The sequence below is a fragment of the Ranitomeya variabilis genome, chromosome 4 (genome assembly GCF_051348905.1).
Source record: "Ranitomeya variabilis isolate aRanVar5 chromosome 4, aRanVar5.hap1, whole genome shotgun sequence".
Lineage (NCBI taxonomy): Eukaryota > Metazoa > Chordata > Amphibia > Anura > Dendrobatidae > Ranitomeya > Ranitomeya variabilis.
The window spans coordinates 226405866-226412930 of NC_135235.1; positions in this window are offsets into that span (position 1 = coordinate 226405866).

Consider the following 7065-nt stretch of genomic DNA (forward strand, 5'->3'; position numbering starts at 1 on the left):
TCCATGCTGGGCTTTTTCCTGGTATAATGTCCGTTCTGCCGCTCTTTTCCAACATATTAAAAAAAAACTAATTCTTCTTACATTCCTCCTCTCCCACAACATGTGGTGTCCTCTCCTATAACTTCCAGCCCTGGACGGTGCATAAGATTTGTGGTTCGGCACATGGAGGAGCCCGTCAGTTTTCATATGCTCCTTATTCTTTAAGAGGCATGCTTCTTTTTAATGACTCCGACAGATCTAATGTCAGCATAACCCCCGATAAAGAAGTAGGAACATCCTCTAGGTGGGACTTTTCTCTAACGGTATTTTATAGACAATGTGACACGATGTTTGCTTTAAAAGGTGTAACCAACGTATAAGTTTCATTATTTCTTTGCTCCTTCCTGAACTGTATAGAAGCACATCCCCGGCTAAGTCTTCTACCACATGGCAACACAAGCCTCATTCATTCATAAATAAATACACAACAAAGATTTCATAGTGGAAAAATAAGGCCGTGATGTTTATTTTGGGTAACTCATAGAAATGTCACAACAAACAAACCCAAATAAATAATCAAGTAATTGACCAATATTCAATAAACCACCAAACCATCCACCCAGAGACTGGGCGATTTTCCCACAACATAAACATCACGACGAAATACATTTTAAAGGGAGGGAGGGTGGGGTCTTCTTTCTTCATACGGTACCTCACAATGGTTGAAATCTGCCATTACCTGGCCATAAATATCCCAGCGACCACAAAGCAACGCACTGACATCCAATAGACAGCTGTTAAAAAAACACCAAAACGGCTGATTGGGGCCGGATTTACCCAATAAAAAACTTAAATATGAGTACCAAAAATACCAATTTGACTAGCAACCATCATTAGCCAATAAGCATCAGAGGCTGTGTGGCCATGTGACCCCCCCTGTATTCCCTACGTAAAGTAGGGGGGGGGCTTCCATGGCAACACAAGCCTCATTCATTCATAAATAAATACATGACAAAGATTTCATAGTGGAAAAATAAGGCCGTGATGTTTATTTTGGGTAACTCATAGAAATGTCATTACAAACAAACCCAAATAAATAATCAAGTAATTGACCAATATTCAATAAACCACCAAACCATCCACCCAGAGACTGGGCGATTTTCCCAAGAGCCTCGACTCATTGAGGCGAGGCCCCCCCCACACCGCACAGCCACTTTTCCACTATGCTTTGCATATCAAGGTTAAAGATGTCAACACCAACGTTAGATAAATGAACTGAATCTTGCTTAAAAAGACCCGGTAAAAAACCTTCAAGTTCAAGGTGCCTGTAAGAAAAACCATTAATTAAAGGAAAAAATTTTTCCATGCTTTTATTCACCCTTTTGCGAATTTTATCCATAAATTTGGATTCGGGAGAATGCCATAACAACCTAGGTATGATCTCGGAAAATACGAAACCAGGCAGTGGAAAGGATAGCCTGAGATTAACCATATCAGCTCGCATTTTAGCGAGCAAATCCAGAGTTCTGGACTTTCCGAGATCATTACCGCCTATGTGAAATATTACCAAATCAGGAAAAGGAAACAAAGCAATGCAGTTTTGAAACTCAAAATTTAAACTATACCAACTCAGTCCACGGACACCATGCCAAAAAATTTGTACCAAGGATGGGTCGAAGGGCAGATTCTCCGTATAACACCTTTGGGAAGCTTGTCTCTGTGCCCAGAAAATAAAAGAGTGACCGATTATCCAAACTATTACAGGACCTGAAAAAAATCAAAAATTAGTATTCATATAAATTATGACGGACATAAAGCTTAAAACTCCCTGATTCCCATCTCCCAATTTGCTTAATTTGTGAATCACAGAGGCCAGCCCTAGAAGCTTCCGTCGCAGCACCAATCCGAAATGAGTGAGAGGAGATTCTGAGATGACCTTTACCAATGGCCTTAAGGCATTTTTTCAAAATAAAGTTAAATTGGAAGACTGTAGCAGGTGAACCGTCTTTATGAATAAACAACGGTCCATCACCAAATGCTCTTGCATGTAGCCAACGCCCAATGTGAAAAACAGGGCAAATAAATGGATCAGGAAAAGAGACAATTTTGATAGTTGTCCCCCTAGCTAGCTGATCCGTCTTAGATTTCCTAATAAAAAGTGTGAAAAAAGCATCAAATAACCTTAAGTCGGACAACATAAGACCAGATGGATGAGATTTATTAGCAGAAACCAACTCGCCTATTCTAAGTGCCCCAAAAAATGCTAAACAAAAGGCTGTGTGGAACAATAATGCTTCATCAGACTTTAAACAAACCTGGCTTAGGGCTGAGCATAATTCTTTGAGTAGAGGTAAAGAAATAGGTCGTCTGGTGTCAGGGTGAAAAGTACTTTTCTTAAGACCCTTTAAGAACTGTTTAACTGGAAAAAATGAGGTTAAAGGCAATTCCCCGAAAAGCTTTAGAAAAAAGGAAACACCCGCTAAATATTTAGATACTGCAGAGTAAGATAAACCTTGAACCACTAACGATTCAGAAAATTTTAAGCTGGCTATGGCGTCAGCCACTCTAGGATTAAAAGAATGTAATTTACAAAATTTCAGCCAAGCAAACCATGCGGCCGAGTAGCTGGCCCATGATCTAGTGGATAATGATTCTTTAATAAAATGCGGGATCAAACCGAGATCACATCCCAGATTAAATGAGAGCAAGGAGTTTCTTCTGCATCCGCCTCTGGAACCTGCAAACGAAAAGTTGACCAATGATGTGAACATAGAGCATCAGTTGCGGAATGAAATTTACTTCTGCCTGAGCTCGCCTTAAGCCAAATGTTCTGCTTAAGACAGGCCAGAACCAGATGTCTCAAGATGGTCGCTGCCCATTTGTTTCTGGATGACAATGTATTGACAGAGAAAATGACACCAGGGTCAAGAGATAGAATGACAATTCTGGAGTGTTGGAAAAAATGACCCCAAGTAAAGATACCTAAGAAAATGGCAAAGAGTTCCAAGACCATTAAGTTGTTGGTAATACCAGAAGAGATCCATGTCTGTGGCCAATCTTGAGCTATCCAATGCGATGAAAATAAAAGGCCACAGCCCGTGGGGGCCTGAACGGAGATCACAAATGGCAAAGAGTCTGCAGAAGTGAAGGGCGTTTGCCAGCAAGATCTACCGTTATACTCCGAAAGGAATGACAGCCAGACCCTGGCGTCCTCCTTCAAAGCAGAAACGATTCGTACATGTGAATTAGGAGTAGAAAAGCCTCTTGTGGCGTCATAAAGCCGGCGGGAAAATGCTCTGCCAATTGGAATGATTCTGGTGGCAAAATTCAGGAGGCCCAATAAAGATTGCAAATCCCTAAGGGTAGATTTTGGTTTGGAAATCAATTTGAATAGAGCAGAACGCAGTTTGGCTATTTTTTCATCAGGGAGTCTACATTCCATAGTAGAGGAGTCCAGTATTATGCCCAAAAATTCAATAGCTGTAGAAGGCAAAACGGTCTTTTCATGAGCAAGAGGCACACCAAAATGACCACAAAGTTCAATAAAAGAGTTCAACGTCTTGAGACACTCAGGGGAAGAAGAGGGACCTACAAAAAGGAAGTCGTCTAGATAATGTAAAATGCCCGCCCCAGGAGAATTTTGTTCCAAAACCCAATGTAAAAAAGAAGAAAAACTTTCAAAGTAAAAACAGGACAAAGAAAAACCCATCGGAAGACATTTATCAAAGAAAAAACAATCATGGAAATGAAAGCCCAAGGATGAAAAACCGTCAGGATGAACAGGAAGAAGCCGGTGTTAAGTCCTTTTCAGTCCCTGGCTTACTAGAAGTAGGCATCCGAGTGAATGACACGCAACACAAAAGATTGTGTGATCATAACAGGGAAAGCTCAGGAGCCCGTCTGACTCACCGGGTGCTCACCCCTCCTTTATACAGAGAAGAGTTATACATTTTAAGACATGCGCACAAGCGCTCATATTCTCTTACAAAGCTTATCTATACTGTGAAATTTACGACCTCTAGTATGTAGGTAAAAAGTTACATCAGTCGAGAAGGAATGCGTCCATAAAAAAGAAATGTCAACTTTGCTCTAGTTTCTTCTGATAAGAAGTCAGATGTTTCAGGACAAAGACACAATGGATTCTTTCAGTCTAATCTCTACAATTCCCCCCTTTGACATATTCTTTTTTTATTAATTACCAAAGGGCCAAAGACAAAGCCTTTATTTTTGGTATTACACATGTACACGCTTATATCATTAATAAGAGAATCAAATCTAGTATCAATTCTTCCGTTTAACTCTCACAACCTTTTCTTTGTTTTGCAATAAGTATACTAAAATATAAAAAAACAAAGATTAGTACAGTAATATTAATTAGAATCACTAGAGGATAACATAAGAATAAAGAAAAAAAAACTTTATACTCTTGCATCTATTACACAAAGTTTATCTGTGCATACTGAGATACCCTTGAGCACAATCTGGAATAGTACGTATATGACTACAATAATTATAACTATATGTATTATGCTCTGCATAATCCCAGCAACCCACCCGCCGATTCCTCTGAACCAGTTGGCTGGGTTAAGAAAAGAAAAGGTATCTGACCACCAGCTATCCTTATTCTGGTCATTATCTTTGTCATACTGATCTCTGAGTCGTTGTACGTCCTTTAATTTAAATGTCATGTACTAATTTTCTATGATGTTGCACGAATCTATTATTCAAAGGGGTTAAAGAATTCAGTCTATCCCATGCCTCCGTTGAGGTTAATACTATTAACATCAATATTCTGAGTTTTATACTGCTCTTTTGCAATGGCTTGCATGTATCCATGATGCCTTTCCTTCAAGCTTGACTGATGTAGGTGTTGTCAACAGGACTTGGAAGGGTCCGTCAAACCTTGGTTCAAGAGCCTTTCTGGTGTGTCTTTTTACATAGACTTGATCACCTGGTTCCAACTTGTGACTTCCTTCAGTGTTGTCAGGATCTGGAAGGGAAGCAAAAAACTTGTGCATGCACCTTAGTTAATTGTTTCTGAAGATTTTGCACATAAGAAGTCAATGACTCAATATTTAACACAAGTTGTTGTGGAAAATAACATCCTAAATTGGCAGTCCTGCCAAACAAAATTTCATATGGAGACAGTTTAGTCTTACCCCTTGGGGTATTGCGTATTGAATAAAGGGCCAGTGGAAGGCATTCTGTCCAAGGCTTTCCTGTTTCAGCCATGGCTTTCTGTATTTTTAATTTTAAAGTTCCATTCATGCGTTCCACCTTTCCAGAACTTTGAGGATGGTATGGAGTGTGTAACTGACTTTCAACACCCAACATTTTCAGTACATTTTGAAATATTTCTCCAGTGAAATGAGTACCCCTATCTGACTCGATCACTTCAGGGAGACCGTAACGGGGTATCAGTTCGGCAACTAGCTTTACAGCAGTGTTTTTAGCTGAAGCCTTCCGAACTGGATAGGCCTCTGGCCACCCTGGGAACATGTCCACACACACCAACACATACTCATACCCATTACTTTTTGGCAGCTGGATAAAGTCTATTTGTAATCGCTGAAACGGATAGAGAGGTCGGACGTGGTGCTTCATAGGGGTCTTTGTTGTCTGTCCGGGATTATGTGCCAGGCATATAACGCATGCAGCACAATAGTCTCTTGCGTAGTTGCCAAAACCTGGAGCCAACCAGACTTGCTTTGCCAGTAGTGTCATTGCATTTGCAGACACATGAGTAGGGTGGTGCAGTCCACCAACTACAATCGGATACCAGGCTCTAGGTAGACATATTAGTCCATCTTTCTTCCAAATTCCTGCTTGTTCTTCTGCCCCTTCCTTTTTCCACCTGTCCCTCTCCTCTTCTCCTGCATCTTCCTGTGCTTGTCTCAGTCTATCTTCAGTATTTTCTGTGGGGTTTACAGTATGAACCTGCTGTAAGGGTTTAACTGCTGCTGCTTTGGCTGCTTTATCAGCCCTATCATTTCCCCTAGATTCCCTAGTGTCGAGTCTCACATGTGCAGCTACCTTGATTACTGCTACTTCTTTTGTTTCTTGTGCAGCCTCTAAGATCTGTTTGATCAAAGAAGCATGTTTTACAGGTTGTCCTGACGCTGTCATGTAACCTCTAGCTCTCCAGATTACTCCAAAATCAAACACAATACCATGTGCATACCTAGAATCAGTGTATATATTAGCTGTCTGATTCTCAGCTATTTTTAGCGCTTCAATCAATGCTGTCAGTTCTGCTTCTTGTGCAGACTGTTTCGGTGGAAGAGGTTGTGCTTTGAGAGTTTCAGATTCTGACACAACTGCATACCCTGTATGAAAGTTACCTGTGTCATCTGCAAACCTACTACCATCTATAAACAGCTCTAAATCTGGATTTTGAAGTGGTGTTTCGGATACATTGGGTAAGCCTACCGTTTCTTGTAAAATGAGCTCTGTACAATCATGTGTGTCTGTAGGGAAAAAATTTGCGTGTGGATCAGTGTCCTTATTCCCCCCTTCAGACTCGAGAGGTAGCAGTGTTGCTAAATTAAGAGTCTGAAGCCTAGCAAATGTGATAGTCTGGTAGCCCTAACGCTGGAGCTGAAACAAGGGCATCTTTTAATTGTTGGAATGAAATCTGACCTTCTTTTGTCAACAAATAAGGTTCATTTTTTACACAGTCATACAGTGGTTGCATTAGTTGACTGGCATGTATAATCCATTGTCTACAATGAGACACTATTCCTAAAAATGCTCGTAGCTGTTTATGATTTCTAGGCTCATTCATCTGTCTTATTGCTTCAGTTCTTTGAGGTGTAAGATGCTTTTTACCTTGAGAAATGCAATGACCTAGAAAGACCACTTTGGTCTGACAAACTTGTAGCTTTTGTCTATTCACTTTACACCCTTCTTTTTCTAGAAAACATAGTAAACTCACAGTAGACCTTTCTGCGGTTTTTAGATCTGGGCAGCAAAGTAGTATGTCATCCACATACTGCAAAATTACTACCTGTGTTTCAGGTCCAAACCTCTGAAGAACTGTTTGTAGGGCATTTGAATAAAGAGTAGGGGAGTGTATCATTCCCTGTG